Source organism: Somniosus microcephalus, chromosome 3 (genome assembly GCF_052327205.1).
Source record: "Somniosus microcephalus isolate GS21.2 chromosome 3, FLI_Smic_1.0, whole genome shotgun sequence".
Taxonomy (NCBI): Eukaryota; Metazoa; Chordata; class Chondrichthyes; order Squaliformes; family Somniosidae; genus Somniosus; species Somniosus microcephalus.
The window spans coordinates 311,123,301-311,148,579 of NC_140989.1; the positions used below are offsets into that span (position 1 = coordinate 311,123,301).

General features: G+C 45.2%; 1 protein-coding gene across 1 annotated transcript in view; it reads left to right on the forward strand.

Moving 5' to 3' along the window:
• The window catches only part of LOC147122140 (uncharacterized), a 366,564-nt gene that overhangs the window by 258,140 nt on the left and 83,145 nt on the right, over window positions 1-25,279 (forward strand). The window lies entirely within an intron of this gene.

The following is a 25,279-nucleotide window of genomic DNA, read 5'->3' on the forward strand; positions in this document are numbered from 1 at the left end:
TGGGTTTATAAATGTCGATATCAAGGTAATGATGTATGCAAACAGAACACCTTGGTTGTTGTTGCAGCTGCATCTGGTGGCATCTCGCCAATTATTCATCTGACGCATCCAGCACATTTGGAAATGAGCAAGGAATGTGTATTCTCACTTTAAGGTGTGCACTAGTAGTAAAAAGGAAAAACACAAATTTGGAAGAATTCCCAGCAGATGAAAAAATATTTCCATGAGCAGGCTAGGTCCCTTAATTCCAAGTCCACCTCTCTGACAAACACCACACCCTAGGTGGTTCGTTGCCCACAGTTCAGAATTTGGGTGAGGGGCCTAATTTTCATCATTATACATGCCAGTAGAGTGGCTTCATATTCATCTCCAGAATTGACTAGTTATAAATTGAGCACGCACGACTGTGGGCCCAATTGCTTAGCCTGCAACCATGCCCTATATGAAGCCTCAGAAAATTACCCATTGTATGAACCATTTTAAAATATTCCTATACAGTGCTGAGGTGCAACTTACAGGAGAGGTTCTATCAGAGTGTCTGTTCTGGTGCTGGTACGTTTCAAGCTTCATATTAATTTAAGCACTTCTGAAACAAAGAATGATACCGGACTTGATAGCAAAGCCAACACTGGCCTCACAACACTCCTCTTTAGGCCGACCTCTCCAGAAGAAGGTAAAATCAGCATCAGTTTCCTTAAGTTGGCCAACTTCAGCAAGGTGAGTTTCGCTTAGTGCTGCAATGTCTATTTTATATCTGTTCAGTTCTCTGGCAATCAGCACAGTATCTGTGTTTAGGTCTATCAGTGGAATCATTGTCCATGAGTGTTTGAACGTTCCAGGTAGCAATGCTGAAAGAGAAAGATTTGATTCTTGATTCTGGATGTTCTGGACCGCAAAAATAGGTTGCCGCAGCGGACTAGGGAACAGAGAAATATATCTGAATCTAGTGGCAAGACAAACTCAAGACGTCTGGAGATGGGGAGGGTTGCAGTATCTAATGCACTCACACCAAAGACCTGAGCTTCCCACAAATCTTTGCTACTATGCCTTAGCCAGAGAAGTTAGCATATCTGCTTAGTCTGCCTAGTTCGCCACAGCAGACCTAGTGCATTGAGGAGATGGGTGTCTCTATCACCTGGGATACAAATCCGCGGGTTACCCTCACCTAGTTTAGCCTGCAAGCCGGCGAAGTTTTCCGGGGTGTGGCCGCCACCATGAACAAGCAACTACTTGGAGCTATAGGTGAGAGTTGTGCAACCATGCAGCATGCTCCCAGTCAGAGGTGCTACACCTTCTGCTTGACACTACACCCCATGGTGACCCTATAACACGTGTCTTAATGGGCTGAAATTCTACTTTGGACATATGGGCAGTGCTAACGCATTTGCCTCTTCCATTTTGCACTGCTGGTGCTTGGAGGGTATTTCCCTGGGTTATATGCTGCCCTTCATTTGTCAGAATTTCTGGATAGGAACACAAATGTGCTGATGCTACTTCTTAAAGTGGCATCTGTACTTTCTGTTGGCAGCAAAGTTTGAAAATGGGTATTTTTGCTGTGTTTTGTGTTAATATAAGGTAGGAGATTGCTCACATCCAAGGGGCAAATCCAACAGTAAATGTGAAATCAAACAAAACAGAACAAATAAACATCCAATCCAAAGAAACAAACAATAGTGCAATGTCTAAAAACCCAAATTGGCAAAAAAAAGAACTAATCTCATCAAGATGTCAACCCAGGCAGTTTTAAAATTATTTCTTATTTCTGTGCACTTGCAGAAGTCTACTTTATTCCAACTTTTAATGGTGCACAGCACTGGCCTGGTGCCATTGGAATTCCTGGGCAGCAACAAAACATCCCTAAAACTCCCCCAAAAGAATGCTGCAATGAGGCTTGTGCCATAGAGCAGCTCAAACCTCCCATGCCCCCTACTCTTGCCCATTGGAAAACCTAGGACAAGCACAAATCAGGCGCAATAACTGAGATCCTCTACGCCTGTCATGCAACCGCACCCCTGTGCACGGGAGAGGAATCCAGCCCCCTACATCGGTTTGTCCCTGGGTGGGAGGAGTAAGTATGGTGGGAGGCTGCTGTTGTTCAATGGGGCCTCATTGGGATGGAAGTGGCTCTGTACTTCTGGGTACTGGGTCATGATGTAATTTGCATTAATTTACATGGGCAGTTGGGACTTCCACTCTGCCACACTACCAGCAGCAGAGTGGGATTTGTAGGGGGTTATTTTAGCCAAAGAGTGAAAACAGGTGCTAAATGGGCATAATGCTACTAATACACACCCATTAGAAAGTCTGGATTTAGCACACCATTTTGGTCCTAATTGCTGATTACCATAACTTGAACTTACCTGGAGGTGCTAAACAAGACATGTGCAGGTTTAGCACTCAAGTGCTGATTAGACGCAATTTTCGTGGAGCAATGAATGTGGGCTTCTCGTACCCACTTCCACTGACGATGTGGAGTGCTCTTCCTGGCACACAGCAGCACATTGCAGGTTGGCTCAGGGACCGAGGAAGAGGGCTGTCCTGTACCTGCAGGAGGGAAGGACGCCAACTCTCCTTCCTGTCCCCCTTTCCTGCAGTAGCTGGTACTGCTCTACGTGGCCTTAAGTCCTCCCATTCTGTGTCCAGACCAAGGGGGACCCCCTAGCAAGATGCCCCCCTAGCAAGATGCCCATGACCAAACCACTCCCATCTCCTGGTGACTCCTATAAGCTGGAGTAGCACAACACTTACTCTATTTAGGTGAAGTCCTCAGCGAATTTGCGGAATAAATGTTGCTCGAGTGTTGGATGAAGTCTTGACAAAGTGTCCCAGAAGTTTCCCGATGCACTTCAGAGGTCCTCTTCACAGCTGTAGCAGCATATGAATGGTGAGTATCCTTTTGAGTAGCACTTGAAATCGACATCAACGCTGAGTTTACCCCCAAACAGCTGGTCGCTGTTAGGACAAGCGCTAGCCACCAAAATGCTGTGCAGCTTCTTTAATGAGTGCTAGCAGGCATTTTAAGTGGCAATCAGCCCCTTAATGAGCCTCTGGCGACCGTTCCTACCACAGGCTTCAACTCCTTTACCAAGATGGCATACCTAAACGCAGGCTAAACCAGCGTTTCAACTCGAGACCCAATCTTGGCCATCTCCGAGAATCATTAGAGCCTGAAAGCGTTGCTGAAAATCGCCCCCATAGAATTGCTAGGCCTTAAATTTTTTAACTGCTGGGAGAGGAGCCCTGTGCATGCATGTTACACAGACCTCTTTCTTGTGCAGGAGAACTGGAGTTCCAGGCATGCAGGAGTCAGGCATTGCAAACAGGGTACTGTTTGGTTGGATTCCATATTATATTCTGCTAAAATTGGTAGCTACAGTATAAATGCAGCATTGGCTATTGCTTCAGGACTCCCCTTTTGAATGATGTTGGTAATGCTGTATCAATATCCTGCCTAATTTCAGGCTTCAGTCAGCAGGGGCCCGACTAAAACCAAAGGTCAGAATGAAAGATCATTTATGTGGTGGCGGTGGGGCTGTCGAGTTAAAGTAAGGCTGCCATAAAAACAAAATACAATGAATTTTCAATGAATTACTGACAAAAATATAATAGTGGGTAATTTTCATATTAAAATGGATGGAAATTGGATTTAAATGAGGCTGCGCATAATTCCTCAATTTTCTCCCAGCAGTGTGCTCAACTCATCCATGTAGAACGAGACCAGGCACATTCTAGCCTTGCTGAAACTGCAGGATTTGTGTTAACTGGATTTTTCAGTGTTATTTTTATTTCATTTTTTATTGCTAATCTTTCTTTTGCTGCATTTTTATCTGCAGTTTTTGGCAGGATTTTTGTTTGCAAGATTTTACAATGCTACAATTAAAAAAATCAAAACATGGATGTTGCTCTCTAGTTGTGTTTTTTGGATGAGGAGGAAGAAGAGGATTCATTTGCACCTATTGGTACTCATGTTGCCATTTCTTTGGAGCCATCTACCTAAATGTCTGAAGACACCCGTCTTCAATTGCTTCACCAGGGAGGCAACAATAATAGTTGTGCTATCTGCTATAACCTGGGCAGTTAAAATTGAGTGCGGGGCTTAGCCACTCCTTTCTGACCCCAATCTGACCGACTGCAATTTAAAATTACGGTCAGCAAGGACGCCCGCCCCAAGCTGGTGGGGTCCTCTTTAAATATGCAGATCAAGCTCCCAACAGGTCCATACCGGTGTTCATGCTCCACATAAGCCTCCTCCCACCAATGTTCCTGCTAATTTTTTGGTTGCGGGGTGGGGGGCGCGCGTGGTGTGCGGCCCCACAAATTAACCCGCTTACGCAGTTTTTTCCATTATAATGCCATTGAGCAGCCTGCACAGGACCTGCAGATTGCTGCGCAGCTTAACAGGAACATTGCCTCCCACCCTTCATCTAACCCAGTCAACATATCGGATTCCTTTCTCCCTCGTGTTTATCTAACTTCCCCTTTAATGCATCTGTGCTAGGCACCTCAAACACTCCTTGTAGCGAGTTCCACTTTCTGGGTAAAAACGTTTCTCCTGAATTCTCCATTGGATTTATTTATGGCCCTTAGTTCTGGTCTTCCCTGCAAGTGGAAACATCTCTACTTCTACCCTATCAAACCCTTTCATAATCTTAAAGACCTCCATCAGGTCACACCTCATTTCTATATAAAAGAGCCCCAGTCTGTTCAGTATTTCCTGATAGGTATAGCCTCTCTTCTATTAGTCTAATAATTTTTTTTGCAACTTCTCCAGTGCCTCTATATCTGTTTTATAATCTGGAGACCAGAACTTCACAGTACTCCCAAATGTGGTCTAACCAAGATTCCTTACAAGTTTAACATAACTTCTCTTTTCAATTCTATCCCTTTAAACATTAACCCCAGTGTGTTTGCTTTTTGTTATGACCTCTTTTGGTGATTTGTACCCTCCGATCCCTCTGCTCCTCAGCCCATTTAGACACTTATTTTCCAAGGCGTATATGGGCTCCTTATTCATCCTACCAAAACGTACTACCTCACACTTGCCTATATTGAATTACATTTTTGCCAATGATACGCCCATTTTGCAAGTTTATTAATGGATCCTGTATTTTGTCACAGTCCTTCTCTGTATTAACTACACCCCCTAATTTGGTGTTGTCTGCAAATTTTGAAACTGTACTTCCAATTCCAAGTCCAAATCGTTTATGTAAATGGTGAACAACAGAGGTCCCAGCACCGATCCTTGTGGAACAAGACATCATACTATTTACCAATCTGAGTACCTTTAACCCCTCCTCTCTTTTGTAGCCAGCTTGCAATCCATTCTGTTATTCGTCCCCTGACTCCACATGTTCTGACCTTATGGGTCTACCTTCTCAAAGGCCTTTTGAAAATCCTAATATATTATGTCTACCGCATTACCCTTATCTACTGTCTGTTACTTCAAAAAATTCAATAAGGTTCATCAAGCATGAGCTTTCCTTTTGAAATCCGTGCCGACTAGATTATATTTTCAATTACATCTTTGAGTAAGGATCCATTATCTTTCCTACCACCAACATTAAGCTAATTAGTCTATAGTTTCCTGGACTTGTTCTGTCCCCTTTTTTTAAATATAGGATTCACATTAGCTGTCCACCAGTCCTCTGGCACTATACCCTTTTTTTGAATGAATTTTTATTATATATATGTAATAGTGCCCCTACTATCACTTGCCTAATTCTTTTAATATACGTGGATGCAATCCATCTGGACCAGGTGTTTTATCCTATCTAAGTTTGATTAGTTTATCAATTATCTCCCCCCTTTCTATCTTTAAATGTCTTTATATCTTTTTTGATCTCTTCTAATGTCAGGTCCACCATGTTAGGCTCTCTGGTAAATATCGAGATAAAGTAATTATTTAATATTTCTGTCATTTTGCTGTAATTACCTGGAGTTTGTGTGTATCCCTTAGTGGCCCTGTCCCTATCCTGATTTTTCTTTTGTTAGTAAAGTATTCTACAGACACAAACATTTATTTTTATATTTCAAGATAATTTCATTTTTTTGTAGTTTCTCTTTGTAACAGCTGTGAAGTGGTAGACTAATTTTTTTTTTAATTTATTCATGGGATCTGGGTGCTGCTGGCAAGGCCAGCATTTATTGCCCATCCCTAATTGCCTTTGAGAAGGTAGTGGTGAGCTGCCATCTTAACTGTTGTAGTCAATATGGTGAAGGTACTCCCACAGTGCTGTTAGGTAGGGAGTTCCAGGATTTTGACCCAGAGATTAGACAAGCTTAGAGTAAAGGCAGTGTGGTTTTAATGGGGGATTTTAACTTAGATTGGAATAAGCCAACTAGCTCATGTCAGAAAGCTGGTGAATTTCGACTCTGTTCAGGATAGTTTTCTGCAACAATGGCTGGAATTTTTACCTTCCGATGTGCTGGCAGCAGGGAGCCCTGGATCGCATAGGGAACCCAGATGTTTCAGTGGCGAGTTTTGCAGTAGCTTTTTAACAAAGCCACTGCATTTGCATCTAACTTCCTGGTTTCCCGACCAATTAACAGGAGCAGGTGTCCAATTCAGCTCAGGTATTTAAAGGAGCAATACAAAGATGACAGTTGAAGGTTGGTGGAGGTTGCAGAGGCATTGGTGGGAAAGAGATTTGTTTGCTTGGAGAGATTGGTTTTGTTGCAGAACAAAAAATGCAATCTCAGCATCTGAAAGCTGGCCCTCGATTTAGTGATGCCTCCTTGGAACTCCAGCTGCAAGGAGATAGGGCCCGCAAGGAGGTCCTATTCCCTGCTGATGGGAGGAAAAGGCCAGCCTCAGACACCAAGAAGACATGGCTGGAGATAGCGTCAGAGTGAGCAGCAGGAGTGTGGTGGCGAGGTCCTGCTTTCAGTGCAAGAAGAGATTTAATGACCTCATGAGGTCAGGAAAGGTGAGTACATGGCTACATTCAACGTGTGCATGTGTCACCCCAACCCCCTCATTCTGCCTTCTCAAGCCTACTCCTACACATCACTCCTTAAACCAACCTGCCTTGCTGTTGCACCCATCCTTCTGTCTATGCACTTACTCACATCCCCATCTGACCAGCCACCACTGACACTTCCCCTCACAGTCACCCTCTACAGATGTTGCCCATCCATCTGTTCCACTCATTCCATGACTCAAAGGTCTCGTCATTTCCTTCCTTGCAGGAGTGGAGAGCCCAGAACACCTGGAAGAGACAGAACTGGAGGTAGCCCTCCAGTCATAGCCACGCTGACTGCAGCAGAAGATGAGGCACTCGAGATAACTGGAGTATCCCCATTGAGGGTGGGAGATGGAGAGACAGGGAGCGCCCAGTTACCCGATAACAGAATTAAACATTACGCAGCTACGTGGCATACATGTTGACTTGATGTCAGCAGCCAGTGAAATATGATCATGTGCATAATGTTCACTTAAAACATTCTCATCATGACCGTTCTAATTAATGTCTTTACTCTTCCCACAGGACCATCAAGTGTCCAACAGCCAGTCGAGCCAGAGGAGGACGAAGACTCCAGAGGAGGTTGTTAACTGAGGGTGCACCATCACAGGACACATGTGCACCAGGCACCAGTGCAGATACACACACGTTGGTGGGTCTATTAAGTCAAAGTAGTGTTGTCACCTGGTGTCTCAGATCATGTGAGCAAGAGCAGATGGTGCAGACAGGGTCAACAGTAGAGAGTCCTCATTGGAGGGCGCAGGACGCTCCAAGCTCTGCTCAGCTGGATGCAGAACCTTGGGGGCCATCAACAAAGAGGATGATTCTGGAGGAGCAACAAAAAATGCATGAGGCTCTGGTAGAATTTCCAGCCGTAATGTGCTCGCTTGCAGGGCGAATGAAGGAGTCCATCTTGAGCATGACTGGCATGATGTGTTAGTCAATGGAAAGGGTGGCCATCTACATGGAGCATCAAATGCAGCATTCAAACAAGTACATGCTTGCTCTCACCAACAGCTTTCACACTGAGTGCCACCTTAATGAGGATGGATAGAAACCTAGACTTTGCAGTTTATTGCCCCACTGATGTGCAGCAAAGTGCTCTCCAGCTCATTGCTAGCAGGGAAGTGCTGGTGGGCCATGAGAAGGATGATGGTGAAAGGGAACATAGAAGTGGGGACTCTGCTCAGAGCACTTCCACTTCTCTGCAATTGCCTCACACTGGGTACGCTGGTGCAACCTAACTAAATTGTGCTGTTAAGAGGCCATCCCGAGCAGCAATGTGTGCCGCTGTTGGTGCCATGTCTACATCAAGTTCTTCCTCCTCTGAAGAAGCTCTGCATCTTGCTCCTCCAGCAGCTCCAATCCTCGCTGCTGCGATCTGTTGTACAATCATTCTGGAGACAATGGCTGGTGCATATTGAAGGGCTCCTCCAGATCTGTCCAGGCATCTGAAGCGCATCTTCAGCATCCCAATTGCTTGCTCTATTACACATCTCGTCATCATTTGGCTTTGATTGTAGCGCTCTTTGGCCTCATTGCTTGGCCTTCTCAAGGGTGTCATCAGCCACGTCTTCAGTGGATACCCCTTGTCTCCAAGCAGCCTGCCGTTAAGTCAGAGGTGCGAAGTGCTGAGGAAGGGTGGACTGGCACAGGACGAATGAGTCATGACTGCTCCCTGGGAAGCTGGCACACACATGCATGATCTTTTGTTGTTGCAGATGAGCTGCACGTTGATGGAGTGGAAGCCCTCACAGTTCACAAGCACTCCTGGGTGATCTGGGCGTTCCTCGATGTCCACATGTGGGCAGTCAATCATGCCCTGCACCTGTGGGAAGCCAGCCAGAGCCACAAAGCCGAGCGCCTGCTCATTCTGACTGGATTTATTGGTGGCAAAGTGTACATAACTGCCTGCCCTGAAAAACATGACATCAGCCACCTGGGTGATGTATTTGTGGGTGGCAAACTGCAAAACCTCCTGCAGATCCCTGGAAGGACCCTGAGTTGAAGAGGTTGAGGGCAGTGGTCACTTTGACAACCACTGGTAACGCGTGTCCACCAGGTCTACTTGGCAGCAGATCTTCTTCCAGAAAGCCACAAATGTCTGCCATGACCTGATGTGATAACCTGAGCCTCTTGAGGCACTGGCATTCAGTCATGCCCAGAAAGCTGATCCTCTGCCTATATACCCTGTGTTGGGGTATTGGCTCCTGCACACCTGTGCTCATCCCCTCTCCTGTGGAGCGGCAGGTCAGTGAGGAAAAGGCTGCTGCTGCTCCTGCTACTGCTGTTCATCTTGGTCTTCATCTGAGGTCCAAGGTGAAACAGCATAAGTGGCACCCATGCTGATCTGAGATATGATGGATGTAAAGTGGAGATCAGATGTACTGAGAGTGACCTCCAAAGTTGTAGAACTCACCTGCAAACTCTCAGAACAGTTGGTGTGAGCAAACACCTTTCCCCCTTAGGCAAGGAAGCAGGTGAGAGGTCTCAGTACTTATGGGATTTTTTGACTCATTTCTTCAGCCCCCTCAATTGCCACTGTGCTCTCGCCTTGCTTACACTGGTGAGGTTCAGGAAGCCTGGAAATCCCATGAACACAGCAAAACTTGAAACCCCAGGCGAAAAAGGCTCTTAATAGCTTCTTAACTAGCTGTTAATTGCTTTAAATTGATAACCCACCTCTTGCTTGCAGGTGAACACGCTTCAGTTAAATACAGAAGCCAGCAGATTGAACCCAGTTTCCCGACGCGCTGTCAATTTCAGCGCTTTTAACCTCCCACCCACTCACATGTTAAAATTCCAGCTACTATGTCCTAGAACCAACAAAGGGGCAGGCCATATTAGATTTAGTAATGAGTCAGATTTAGTTAACAGTCTAACTGTGCGTGAACATTTATCTAATAGCAATCAGAATATGATCAAGTTCAATGTAGTGTTTGAAAGGCAAAAACATGAAATGGCTACTAAGGTTTTAGATTTAGGTAAGGCTGACTTCAATACGATGTGACAGAGACTGTTCACAGCAAACTGGGCAAATTTGTTAATGGGTAGAACAACAAATCATCAGTGGGAGGTGTTCAAAAAAGAATTCAATGTGATACAGAATCAGTTTATACCCCTAAGGGGAAAGAGCTCAACTTGCAAAAAAACAGCCATGGATGACTAAAGAGGTAAGGGACAACATAAAACTAAAAGAAAAAGCATACAACAATGCAAAAACTAGCACAGATCATGGCAACTGGGAGAGATACAAAGAACAACAGAAGGTGACAAAACAGATAGTAAGAGCTACAAAAAGGGAATCTGTAAAGAAACTTGCAAGGGATATCAAAATCAACACAAAAATGTTTTACAATTATATTAGGAAAAGGAGGGTAGTCAGGAGCAATGTGGGCCCCTTAAACTGATAATCGTGATATTGTAAATGAAAATAAGGAAATGGCGGACATGTTGAATAATTACTTTGCGTCAGTAGAGGAAGAGGATAGCATGCCGGATATCCCAAGGAAACTAATACTGAATCAGGGACGAGGACTCACCAAAATTAACATAAGCAAAATAGTAATGAAGAAAATAATGGCACTAAAGTGACAAATCACCAGGATCAGATAGTTTCCACCCCAGGGTTTTAAAGGAAGTAGTCGAGAACATTGCAGATGTCCTAACTATAATCTTCCAAAGTTCTCAATTTGGGAACCGTTCCTTTAGATTGGAAAATTGCACTCCACTATTTAAGAGAGGGAACCAGGGAATTATAGGCCTGTTAGCCAAACATCTGTTACTGGGGAAATTACTAGAGTCTATAATTAAGGATAAAGTGACTGAACACTTGGGAAATTTTCAGATAATCGGAGAGCCAGGATGGATTTGTAAAGGGTAGGTCATGCCTGACTAACTTGATTGAATTTTTTGAAGAGGTGACTAGAGTAGTGGACAGGGAGAAGTCTATGGATGTTATTTATATGGACCTCAAGAAAGCATTTGATAAAGTTCCTCATAAGAGACTGTTAGTTAAAATTGAAGGAAAATTATTGAACTGGTTAGGAAATTTAGCGGCAGGAGACGGAGTAGGGATAATGGTCAGGTACTCTAATTGGCAGGATGTGACTAGTGGTGCCCGTAAGGATCTGTATTGGGGCCTCAACCGTTCACCGTATTTATTAACAACTTAGATGGGATAGAAAGCCACATATCCAATTTTGCTGATGACAAAGATAGGTGGCATTGCAAGCAATGTAAATGAAGCATAAAATTACTAAGATATTAATAGATTAAGCAAATGGGCAAAACTATGACAATGGATTTCAATGTGGGCAAATGTGAGGTCACCCACTTTGGACCTTTAATAGCATAGTACAGGGTACTTTCTAAATGGTGAAAAGCTAGAAACAGTGCAGGTCCAATGAGACTTGGGGGCGGGGGGGGGGGGTCCATGTACATAGATCATTAAAATGTCATGGACAGGTACAGAAAATAATCCAAATACTAATGGAATGCTGGCCTTTCTAGAGAAATAGTATACAAGGAGGTAGATGTTATGCTGTACAAAGCCCTGGTTAGACCACACCTGGAGTAGTGTGAGCCAATGTTCCCTGTAATTTTGTTTAGCACCGCACGGCCCATTTAAGGGGCTGCACAGGCCATTCAAAATACCGCACATGCATGGTTTTTGCGTTGAAAAGCTGGCTGTGCAGGATTCCTGGATGCTGCACAGCTTACAGGGACATTACTGTGAGCAGTTCTGGGTACCACACCTTAGGAAGGATATACTGGCCTTGGAGGGAGTACAGCATAGATTTACCAGAATGATACCTGGACTCCAAGGTTTAAATTACAAGGAGAGATTACACAAACTAGGGTAATTTAGAAGGTTAAGGGGTGATTTTATCAAAGTTCAAGATATTAAGGGGCACTGATAGTTTCTTTCTATCTAACCTATCTCTGCTGGTTGGGAGAGTAGGACTAGGGAGCATAGTCTTAAATTAGAGGCAGGCCTTTCAGGAGTGAAGTTAGGAAACATTTATACACACAGAGTGGTAGAAGTTTGGAACTCTTCTGCAAATGGCAGTTGATGCTAGGTCAATTGTTAATTTTAATCTGAGATTGATAGATTATCTGAGATTGATAGATTTTTGTTAACCAAAGGTATTCAGGAATATGGCGCAAAGGCATGTACATAGAGTTAGGTCACAGATCAGCCATGATCGCACTGAATGGCGGAACAGACTTGCGGGGTTAACTCATGTTACTATGCCTTCCTAATTGTTTTTTGTTTTCTTTCCTAATCTTTGTCATCCTCTCCTTGGTTGCCTATGTACTCAGTGTATGCCTTTCTTTATTTTCAATTTTGCTCTTATATCTTTATTCATCCATGGTTTGTCATTACTGGCTAGTTTGTTCTTGCTTTGTAGTGAGATATTTCTCCTGGACACGCTTGATCACTATTTTAAATGTTTCCCACTGCTGTTTTTTTGTTTGTCAATTTTTCCAGTTTACTTTCCCTAGTTCCATTCTCATTCCATTTAAATCAGCTTATTTATGTTGTTCTCAATCTTTATCTTAAACCTTAATTATGTTGTGATTGTTATTGCCTAGATGTTCCTCTACGCTCACTTCTGTTCTGGTTCGTTTCCCATTACTAGATCCAGCAGTGCTCCCTCTCTTGTTGGTCTTTTTACATACTGGGTAAGAAAGTAGTCCCTATACCCCATTCGCTTCCTCTCTTGACAGTTTATTGGGTGTAATTAAAATCTCCCATGATTATTTTTCTATGTCCCTTACTTGTTTCACATTTGCTTAGATATTTCTTCCTCCACCTCCTTTCCACTATTAGGTGGACTGTACTATACCCATAATAGCATGATCGATCTCTTGTTTAAATCCATATGGATTCTGTTGCTAACCTTCTATTAGTTATGTCCCTTCTCTCTACTGCCATTATATTATCTCTAATTAGTGCAGCTGCCCCATGGCAGTTACTCCTACGACATCTGGTTATAGCTACGGATTATTGTTTCCAGTTCTATTTTATTTTGGATGTTGTGTACATTGCTATACAAGTAGTTTAATTTGTCTTCAGTGTTTGTTCCTTTTACTTTATTTTTAATAATCCTTTTACACTTCTGTTTTATAACAGTTTATTACCCTGGTTCCTTACCTTGGTCTGACCTTTACTCTCATCCCCTACTTCTTTTATCTTCAAACATAATGCTATTTTCACCAGATCCCTTCCCCTGTCTTACTAGTTTAAAGTCCTAAAGAACATAATAAATAGGAGCAGGAGCAGGCCATTTGGCTCTTTGGGCCTGCTCCGCCATTCAATAAGATCATGGCTGATCTTCTACCTCATGTCCACTTTCCTGAACTATCCCCGTATCCCTCGATTCCCTTAATATTCAGAAATCTATCGCTCTGTCTTGAATATAATCAACAACTGAGCCTCCACAGCCCTCTGGGGTAGAGAATTCCAAAGATTCACCACCCTCTGAGTGAAGAAATTTCTCCTCCCCAGTCCTAAATGGCCTACCCCTTATTCTGAGACTGTGACCCTTGGTTCTAGACTCCCCAGCCAGGGTAAACATCCTCCCTGCATCTACCCTTTCAAGCCCTGTAAGAATTTTGTATGTTTCAATGAGATCACCTCTCATTCTTCTAAACTCGAGAATATAGGCCTAGTCTACTCTCTCTCTCCTCGTAGGACAATCCTCCCATCCCAGGAACCAGTCTGGTGAACCTTCGTTGCACTTCCTCTATGGCAGGTATATCCTTAGGTAAGGATACCAAAAACTGTACACAGTACTCCAGGTGTGGTCTCACCAGGGCCCTATATAATTGCAGTAAGACGTCTTTACTCTTGTAATAAAGGCCAACATTTGCTTTCCCAATTGCTTGCTGTACCTGCATGTTAACTTTCAGTGATTCGTGTACAAGGACACCCAGGTCCCTCTGAACAGCAACATTTCCCAATCTCTCACCATTTAAAAAATACTCTGCTTTTCTATTTTTCCTACCAAAGTGTATAACTTCTAATTTCCTGATTTATACTCTGCCCTACATTACAACTAATGTTTGGGGGCCTATAAACAACTCCCACCAATGCTTTCTGCCCCTTGCTGTTTTAGCTCCACCAAAACTGATTCTACTTCTTGATTTTTGGAGCCAAGATCCTTTCTACTGTCTTTATCCCATCCTTTATTATCAGGGCTACCCCTCCTTTTCCATTTTGCCTATCTCTTCTAAAAGTTAGGTATCCTGGAATATTTAGTTCCCAACCTTGGCCACTTTGCAACCATGTCTCCATTATGGCTATTAGATCAAACCTGTTAATTTCTATCTGTGCTATTAATTCATCTATTTTGTTACGAATGCTTCACACATTCAGATATAGTGCCTTTAGCTTTGATATTTCTCTTTCTCCCTTGATGTCACCTCAGTCACTGAAGCCTTATAACCTTTGTTACAGTTTAAAGCCCTATCTACTGCCCTAGTTATTTGGTTTGCCAGGACACTGGAGCCCATCCCAACAGAATAACTTTCTCTTTCCCCAGTACTGGTGCCAGTGCCCCATGAACTGAAACCCCTTCCTCCCACACCACTGAGCCACGCATTTAAACCTCTAATCGGTTTGTCCCTATACCAATTTGCACATGGCTCAGGGAACAATCCAGAGATTATTACCTTTGAGGTTCTGCTTTTTAATTTGGATCCTAGGTCCTCAAACTCACCCAGCAGAACCACATTCCTATTTCTACCTATGTCATTGTTTCCTACGTGGACCACGACAACTGGATCCTCCCCCTCCCACTCCAAGTTCTTCTCCAACCGCGAGGAGATGTCTTTAACCCTGGCACTGGGCAGGCAACACAACCTTCGGAACTCTCGGTCGCGGCTGCAGAGAACAGTATCTATCCCCCTGACTATACCATCCCCTACCACAACTGCATTCCCTTTCATTCTCCACTTGAATGGCCTCCTGCACCATAGTCAGCTTGCTCAGAGTTAGACAGTACAGAAAGAGGCCCTTCAGCCCATCGTGTCCACACCGGTCATCAAGCCCTGTCTATTCTAATCCCATTTTCCAGCACTATGGCATTTCAAGTGCTCATCTAAATGCTTCTTGAAAGTTGTGAGGGTTCCTGCTTCTACCACCCTTTCAGGCAACGAGTTCCAGATTCCAACCACCCTCTGGGTGAAAAAGTTTTTCCTCAAATTCCTTCTAAACCTCCTGCCCCTTACCTTAAAACTATGCCCCCTGGTTATTGAACCCTCTACTAAGGGGAAAAAGTTCCTTTCTATCTACCCCATCTATGCACACCTCAATCAGGTCCCCCCTCAGCCTTCTCTGCTCTAAGGAAAACAACCCCAGCCTGTCCAGTCTCTCCATAGCTGAAGCACTCCAGCCCAGGTAACACCCTGGTGAATCTCCTCTGCACCCTCCAATGCAATCACATCCTTCCTATAGTGTGGCGACCAGAACTGCACACAGTATTCCAGCTGTGGCCTAACTAGCATTTTGTACAGCTCTATCATAACCTCCCTGCTCTTATATTCTATGCCTCGGCTAATGAAGGCAAGTATCCCATATGCCTTTTTAGCCACCTTATCTACCTGTCCTGCTGCCTTCAGGGATCTACGTACAAGCACACCAAGGTCCCTCTGATCCTCTGTCCTTCTTAGGGTCCTACCATTCATTGTGTATTCCCTTGCCTTGTTAGTCCTCCCAAAATGCATCACCTCACACTTTTCAGGGTTAAATTCCATTTGCCACTGTTCTGCCCATCTAACCAACCTGTCTATCATCCTGTAGCCTGAGGCTTCCCTCCTCGCTACTTACCACTCCACCAATTTTCATGTCATCTGTAAACTTTCTGATCATACCTCCTACATTCATATCTAAATCATTACTGCACACTACAAACAGCAAAGAACCCAGCACCGATCCCTGCGGTACACCACTGGACACAGGCTTCCAGTCACGAAAACAACCTTCGTCCATCACCCTCTGCCACCAAGCCAATTTTGGATCCAATGTGCCAAATTGCTCTGGATCCCATGGGCTCTTACCTTCTTGACCAGTCTCCCATGTGAGACTTTGTCAAAAGCCTTACTGAAGTCCATGTAGACTACATCAACTGCACTACCCTCATCCACACACCTAGTCAACCCCTCTCAAAATTCAATCAAATTGGTTAGACATGATCTCCCCATGACAAAGCTATGCTGACTATCCTTGCCTCTCCAAGTGGAGACCAATTCTGTCCCTCAGAATTTTTTCCAATAATTTCCCTACCACTGATGTTAGGCTCACTGGCCTGTAATTCCCTGGTTTATCCCTACTACCCTTCTTGAACAATGGTACTAAGTTAGCTGTCCTCCACTCCTCTGGCACCTCCCCTGTGGCCAGGGAGGTTCTGAAAATTTGTGTCAGAGCCCCTACAATCTCCTCCCTTGCTTCACACTGCAGCATGGGATACATCTCGTCTGGGCCTGGAGATTTATCCACTTTTAAGCCCACTAAAACCGCTAGTACCTCCTCCCTCAATACTAATTTGTTCAAGTATCTCACAATCCCCCTGCCTGATTTCTATGCCTACATCATCCTTCTCCATAGTGAGAACAGATGGAAAATACAGTATTTAAAACCTCACCTACATCTTCCGGCTCTACACAGATTGCCACTTTGTCCCTACTCTTTCCCTGGTTATCCTCTTTCCCTTAATATACTTATAAAACACCTTAGGATTTTCCTTTATTTTGCCCGCCAGTGTTTTTTCATGTCCCCTCTTTGCTCTCCTAATTTCTTTAAGTACCCCGCCCCCCCCCCCCCCGCGCTTTTTATACTCTTCTAGGGCTTCCACTGTTTAGTCCTTTGTATCTGCCAAAAGCCTCCCTCTTTTTCCCCCTAATCCATTATATATCCCTTGACATCCAGGGTTCCCTGGGCTTGTTGGTCCCACCCTTGACGGGAACATGTTGGCATCGTATTCTCTTTCCTTTCTGAAAGACTCCCACAGCTCTGATGTGGATTTTCCTACAAGTAGCTGATCCCAGGCCACTTTGGCCAGATCCTGCCTGATCATATTAAAATCAACCTCCCCCCAATTTAGAACCTTTATTTCCAGTCCATCTTTGTCCTTTTCCATGACTACCTTAAATCTCACCAAATTATGGTCACCGTCACCAAAATGCTCTCCTACTGACACTTCTACCACTTGCCCAGCTACATTCCCTAGAATTAGGTCCAGTACTACCCCCTCTTGTAGGACTTTCTACATGCTGGCTCAAAAAGCTTTCCTGAATTCCACACCCCCTAAGCCTTTCACACTGACTATCCCAGTTAATATTGGGGAAGTTGAAAGCCCCTATTATTACCCTATTATTTCTACACTTCTGAGATTTGCCTACATAGCTGTTCCTCTATCTCCCCCTGATTGTTTGGGGGCCTATAGTACACGCCCAGCAAAGAGCCTCCTTACAGCAGTAATTGACTCCTTGATTAATATTGCAACACCACCTCCTCTTTTACACCCCCCTCTGTCTCCCCTGAAGATTCTATACCCCAGAATATTGAGCTGCCAGTCCTGCCCCTCCCTCAACCATGTCTCTGTGATAGCAACAATATCATACTCCCATGTGTTCATCAACACCTTCAATTCATCTGCCTTACTCACAAGACTCCTTGCATTAAAATAAATGCCATCCAGCCTTGCCATACTCCCTTGTGCCATTACATATTTCCTGGAGTCACGTCTGCAGCCACAGAAACGTCTATCTGTTCCCCTTACGATATAATCCCCTATCACTATTGCTCTCCCACTCTTTCCTTCCCTCCTGTGCAGCTGAGCCACTCGTAGTGCCACAGACTTGGCTCTTGCTGCATTCCCCTGAGAAACCATCTCCCACATCAGTATCCAAAACAGAAAATCTGTTGGAGGGAGATGGACCCAGGGAACTCCTGCATTACCTTCCTAGTTCTTTTACTCTGTCTGGCAGTCACCCATTTCCTGTCTGCCTGTACACTCTTTACCTGCAGTGTGACCACCTCATTAAACGTGCTATCCACGAAGATCTCAGCTTCACAGATGCTCTAGTGACTCCAGCCACAGCTCCCCCTCCAAAACGCGGATTTCAAGTAGCTGCAGCTGGAGACACTTCCTGCACATGTGTTCGCCCTAGACACCAAAAAGTGTCCCTGACTTCCCACATAGCACAGGAGGAGCACACCACACTGCCAAGCTGCCCTGCCATGTCCTACCTTTAATTTACTCCCTTTAAATTAAAGATTAAATACATTAGGGACCTTACTTTCCTTTAAACACGACTTACTCTAAACTAGAGACCTTACTGGACTGTAGAAATACTCACCAGGTCCTACTTACCAATCAGCTCCTTCCCTGGTTATGACATCACTTTAGCAGTTTCACAGTTGTTGTTTGACTGCTCTCACTCTCTTTCCTTGGTGTAAAGTAAGAACCAATTCCCAACTCGCAGCACTCTGTTTAAACCACACTTATTTTTCTCCAGATGCGGTGGGGGGTATCACAGAACCAAACTCCCACTGGTTCTCTGTCCCCTCTTGTGCAGCTTTTTAGCTCCTACTCTCTGTAGGAATTAAACAAGCGGGGTTGGGGTTATGGTTATTGTCTCTGGCCAGTCAGAAGCCTCTGAGCTGCCCCAGGGACCCGCGTGTGGTTTCGAAGCGCTCCCCTATTCCTGGTTCTGACCGCCGGACTTATTCGGTAGCGATGTAGACAGAAAAACGTGACTCGTGGTTCGGGTGCAAAACAGACCAGTATTTATTGAAACGAAAGAAACAACTTAAAAATAATCGATACAACACACCTATGCCTGGTACAGCACTTTTGCTCAACACAGTTCACTTATCGTTTACTGCAGCACTCTTTTGCTTAGTGGCTTTACTTAAATACAACACCTTTAACTAGTGCAACACACCTTTAATACAGTACACTTTGCTCACTACAGCACCTCTGCTTAGTGGCTTTTACTTAAATACAGCACTTTAATACAGCTGCTTAGTGTCCACTAAAGCACCTTTCTGATTAGCGCAACACTTACTCAAATACAGAGGGCACGGAGGCAAGGCTGCAGAGAGGGAGATGGCTTCTTGAGAAGCTATCTTATACCCCATTTGGGGCCGAAACCTTCCCGCCCAGATCCAGGTGCATCTGGGCTGAACAAAAGGGATCCAAACTGTCCCCATTGTCTGTGATGGGTTTGGATGAATTACCCATTTATCGTGATGGGTTTGTGAATGTATTCCCATTCATCGTACTGAGTTTGAATGGAGCTGTCTTGGTTTGGAAAAAAAAGCATGTCTTTCTATAATTGCTGAGTAAACAACTTTGGAAGTTAGTGTAAACAAAAGTCATTGTCCTGTGGTCAAACTGAAACCGCAGTCTCAAGTGGTTAATCCTTTGTGTAAACATAATAGCAGTTTCTGTCTTGCCTTTGCAGGGAGGGGAACTCCCTGAACTGCCTTTGATTGGCAGTTTAGTCAGCCATTTTTGATCTTCCCTTTTCATATGTCCACAGTCTGTGTCCTGACAGGAGGTCGGGCAGCCATCTTTGATTACCCCTTTTTCACAGACACACGCAAGCTGCCTTTTCAATGTCTTTTGTCTTCTGCCACGCGGTCTGACGGCCATTTTGATCCCTGGATTTTAAAGGTACATTACCCAGGTATTCTTTAATCAAAATTCAATCTTCGGAACTGTAGGAAATTTTGAAATTATTGCAAACTCCTTACATCTCCTGGAAGCTGACAAAGATAGAAAAAGAAAGGAACACCTCCCTTTACTACCCTCCTTAACACTCTGTTCCAAGCTGCACTCTAACCTCCCTTATTTATACTGCTGAGATTTAAATATGTGAGCTCTCTGGCAGTTACAGAACCAGATTAGACCAGTTAATTAATTAATTACTCTCACCTGCCCTCCAGCACAGAGCTTGCTTAGCCCTGCCCAAGCCTGGAAGAAACTTAAAACTTGAAACAGTAAATTTAAATTTAAGTTAAATGCTGATTGCAAGCACACAAGACTAGATTTTATTTTTTTTAAAAGAGATTAACCTTTAAGATTCACTCCCTCACCAAACTCGCAGCTTAACACTCTGTTCCGATTTGCACTCCTGCAGGCTTTTCCCTCATCCACACAGGCAGCAAGAACCCCATACCTGTTGGACAAGGGCAAAAGCTGAGGCTCCTCCAGCACTGCACCTGGGGTCCCCTTACCTGCCTGAGTTGCAGTGACACCCTCCTGTCCCTGACCACTAACCAGACCTGTACCACTACCTAACCTAAGGGGTCTGACTGCCTCCTGGATCAAAGTGTTCAGGTAACTCTCCCCATCCCTGATCTGAGGAAGGATGTTCTTGCCATGGAAGGAGTGCAGCGAAGATTCACCAGGCTGATATCTGGGATGGCAGGAATGACGTATGAGGAGAGATTGTGTCGATTGGGCTTATACTCACTGGAGTTTAGAAGATTGAGAGGGGATCTCATCGAAACCTATAAAATTCTGTCAGGCCTGGACAGACTAGATGCAGGAGGATGTTTCTGATGGCCGGGGAGTCCAGAACCAGGGGTCATAGTCTAAGAATAAGGGGTAAGCCATTTAGGACTGAAATGAGGAATTTCTTCACCCAGAGAGTGGTGAACCTGTGGAATTCTCTGCCACAGAGGGCGGTGGATGCCAATTCATTAAATATATTCAAGAAGGAGTTGGATATATTTCTTAAGGCTAAAGGGATCAAGGGATATGGGGAGAAGGCAGGGACAGGGTACTGAATTTGGATGATCAGCCATGATCTCATTGAATGGCGGAGCAGGCTCGAATGGCCTACTCCTGCTCCTATTTTCTATGTTTCTATGTCTGCACCTCAGACACTAGCTCAAAAACTCTGAGCTGAAGTTCCTCAAACGTGGTTGTCCAGGATCACAATGCTCTCCACAAAGTCCCACATGCTGCAGTTGCGGCACACCCACCTGCACTGCCATCCCTATAGGACCTTGTTTTATTTAATTACATTTGTAATTGGGTAACTTAGTTTACAGTGCAGTTTCTTGACTACTTACTTTATCTAGATTAAGTTAAAGGTACTTAAATTAAATATCTACCTGTAACACAAAGCACTACAGGTAGTGTAGGCAAATAGCAACAACTTCCCTCTCTTCTCCGAAATTCCCACTCTTTCCAAATTCCCAACCAAAGCACTCTTGTTCAAGTCCACTTCGTTTAATCCCGCTCTGTGCAGACCGCTCCAGGTATACTTTCCGCTCGAACACTGGTTCCACTCCGGTTCAGGTGGAGCCCGTCCCGGTGGTACAGCTCCTTCTTGTCCCAGTAATGTGCCACTGACCCATGAATTGGAACCCCTCCTTTGCACACCAGTCTTTCAGCCACACATTCACCTTCCTGTTCTGCCTATCCCTATGCCAATTAGCAGATGGTTTGGGTAGTAATCCTGAGATTACCACCCATGAGGTCCTGTTTTCTAATTTTGTTCCTAATTTGATATTCCCTTAGCAGGACCATCTCTCTTCTTCCCTATGTCATTGGTCCCAACATGGACCACGACAACTGGGTCTTCTCTCTCCCTTTCCAAGTTCCTCTCTGGTTGCTATGAGATGTCCTTAACCTTTGCACCAGGTAGGCACACACCCTTCTGAACAATCAGTCGTGACTGCAGAGGATGCTATCTATCCCCCTAATTATCAAATCCCCTATGACTACAACCTTTCTACAGGAAACTTTGTGTTATCCGGAGGCTAACTGTCCGGAATGCTCGAGCCACCGGCAAAAATCAGGTGCCATTCTCGTTAGGTTTTTTTTCTTCTCGTTGCTTTTTTCCTCAAAAGTCAAGCTCTGTAAGGTCTGCTGAAGCTGTTGCTAAGCTACAGAGACGCTTGGACTGTTTCGAAGCTGTTGCTAAGCAACAGGGTTTGTTGACAGATATGGAGCTCAGAAGCTTCCGTATCTTTCAACATTAGCGCTGGAGTGTCCGGCAGTTTTGAGGGAACGGCAACAGCTCGGTGCCGGATAGCACAAAGTTTCCTGTATTCTGCTCTTCCTCCAGCCCCCACGCTCCCCCTGCCCACCCCCCCCCCCACCTTGCCATCACTGCCCCTTGGACTGCCTCCTGCTCCACGGTGCCATGGTTATTATTCTGGCTGTCCACCCTGCAGCCTGCATCTTTATCCTCACAGGTAGCAAGTACATTGTACTTGTTGAACAGGACCAGTGTCTGTGGGACCTCCGACCTTATCTCCCCTTGGTTCCTCTTACCCTGGTGACTAACAGTCACACTCTCCCCTTCCTGTACCTATGCTTTCCTCTGAGGTGTGACTGCACTATGGAGAAAACTATCCAAAAATTCCTCCCCCTCCCTAATGTGTCGGAGTGTCTCTAACTCGCACTCCAGCTCAAAGACTCAGATCCAGAGTGTCTCAAGACATTTACTGCAGATGTGGCAATCCGGGACAGTCCTGCTGTCCACAAACTCCCACATATCACAGTCCCGATACATTACCTGTGGTGCCATCTCTAATCTTTATTTGTTTATTTATTAATTAGTCATTTATATCTCGAACTAATAGAATCACAGGAGCCAAGGCTAGAAGAGGCATAATAAGATGTTTTTTATTTTATTTTTTTCTTGTGGGCCAGGAGGAGCAGAAGTGCTCCTCCAAGCCCAATAAAGAAACCTTGGGCCTCCCCTGCTCCGGGATTCCCTGCCCCCTCACCTATCCACTTACCTTAGTGTTTGGGACCATTCCCATGGCTGCCTCCAACCGACATGATTTTAATGGCTGGGTAGCTGCTTCCCACCGACTTCCTGTCCGATTGCTCACTTTGCTGCGTTCCCACCTGGGAGTAAAAATTGAGGCTCTGACCTGCAAATAACTTCCATAACAGTGACAGCAGCGTCATTGATGGTAAAGGTCACCACAGCTATAAACCTCTATGCCTTACGCTTATTCCAGGCTACCAAAATATATCAGCAACATCAGTCAGTACATGAATCAAGTCACAAAATTTCAAAAGTTGAGTTATACTTAAAATTTTACTGAGAGCAGGGGAGGGATTTTAGCCCTACCCACCCAGCAGAAACCAGGCGGGAAGGCAGTTAAAATCGCCCGAGTTACTCACCAACCCCGGAGCCTCTGGGAGCTGAGAAGTTTGGATTTTCACCTGCTTCCTGAGCTCATAGCTGGCATGGTTTTTAACATATGCATGTTGAGTCCCAATAACCTCATTGGGATCCAACTGCAATTTTTTACTATGCAGCCTGAGCAAGAAGCAACATTGAGTTTCCCGCCAGGCCAACCCAGCAGTGAAAAGGATCGTGGCCGGAAGCAACTCAAAGATAAGTTCTTAATTTTTTTCCCCCTGTGGGGCCAGGAGGAGCAGAAGAGCTCTTCCAAGACCCAGAAGGAAACCTTAGGTCCCCATGCCACAAATTATCCCCTAAATCGTGGGACCCCTGTCGGGGCAGCCCGGCATCTGGTCCTGCCACTTACCTGCTGTCAGTAGACAGCCTCTGCACCAATGGCCAAATGCTAAAACTGCCCCCATCACCAAGGAAACTGGACTGGATTTTCCACCCTGTTACTGCCCAATTTTGGCTTTAACAGGACGGGAGATAGGGCATGGAGCCATTCCACCAGAAGTAACAGCAGACGTTGAAAATGTCCTATATTTAGGTAGGCATATTCAAATTTTAGCTAAATGACAGGAAAATGTCATCAAGTGCCCGTTTTATACAGCTGAGTGGCACTCAGACTGAGGAAGCCAGGGAAAAGCGGCTACTTCTGGGACCAGTGTACCTTAATTTACATACAACTCGGATGTAATGAGACCTGTGCACGCGCTCTCAGCACAGCCACCAAAAACTGGAAAAAAGTCAGGATCGGGGAAGTGAGAGCACAGGAATGTTTGGACCTACCTACCTAATTCATTGAGATGCATACACTAAACGTATAGGTGTGTTCCATGAGCATACCATCAGGGAATCGACCTGCAGCTTAAAATCGGTGGCACATGTGTGCTACCAAAAGGCTGCTTTTTTAAAGACTCCGAGGACTTCAGGAGCAAATCTGCAGCAAAATAAAAGCAGTACTCTGCAAAGGGGTGCCCTGTATTGGAGATTCTAGATGGACTATCAAATACTAGTTTAAAAAAAAAGACCATGGCCTAGAAATTCGGTTGGCTTTGCGCCCAGTTTTTGCCCAAAGAGGGCTTTTGCGCCAATAGAGGAGTTCGCGCTGATATTCAGCGCTGTGGTAATGGCGGCGGTAGCCGGTAGCGCTGCGCCGGCACCGATGACTTCATCGGTGTGCACAGTGCCCCGGTTCCGCCCCGATGCCGGCCCGAATCCCATATTCAGTTGCCGCCGCCTCCTCCGTGGCGGCCGCTACTTACATCCGGAGACCAGGGCCTTACTGCAGCCTTAGTGGGGCGCATAAAGGTGGAGGTGCGGCCGGCCGCTTTTTCGGCGGCCGCCTGCCCGCACCTCCTTCCCCGGCCTCCTCCACCACCCCACCCCCCCCCGCGGCATTGCCGGCTGCTTTCCGCGAGCCCGGCACTTCTCCGTGGTGCCGGGCTCATTTGCCGGCACAATCCAGCGGCGATCTCCCCATTGCAGGCACCTCCACCTTAAGAGAAGGAGGAGGCCTGCAGTACCGCAGCCTGCCGCACCGCATTGGGTGGCGCAGCGGCGTCTACAGCGCTGAAATTCAGTTTCAGCGCCCCAAGTGGGGGCGGGCACACCCTGGAATAGTGCCCGGTTCCGACTTGGGGCGCAAAAACCGAATATCTGATGGGCGCAACTGGCTCCGCGCTCAGCGCTAACTTTTGGGCGCAAACCAGCTGGCGGGCCCAAACTGAATTTCTAGGCCCATCAGCCTGACATCAGTAGTAGGGAAAATGCTAGAATCTATTATTAAGGATGTGGTTACAGGGCACTTAGAAAATAATAATAGGATTCGGCAGAGTCAACATGGATTTATGAAAGGGAAATCATGTTTGACAAATCTGTTAAGAGTTTTTTGAGGTTGCAACTAGCAGAATAGATAAGGGGGAAACCAGTGGATGTGGTGTATTTGGATTTTCAGAAGGCATTCGATAAGGTGCCACACAAGAGGTTATTAAACAAAATTAGGGCTCATGGGATTGGGGGTGATATACTAGCATGGATTGAGGATTGGTTTATGGACAGAAAACAGAGAGTAGGAATAAACGGCTCATTTGTGGGTTGGCAGGCTGTAACTAGTGGGGTACCGCAAGGATCAGTGCTTG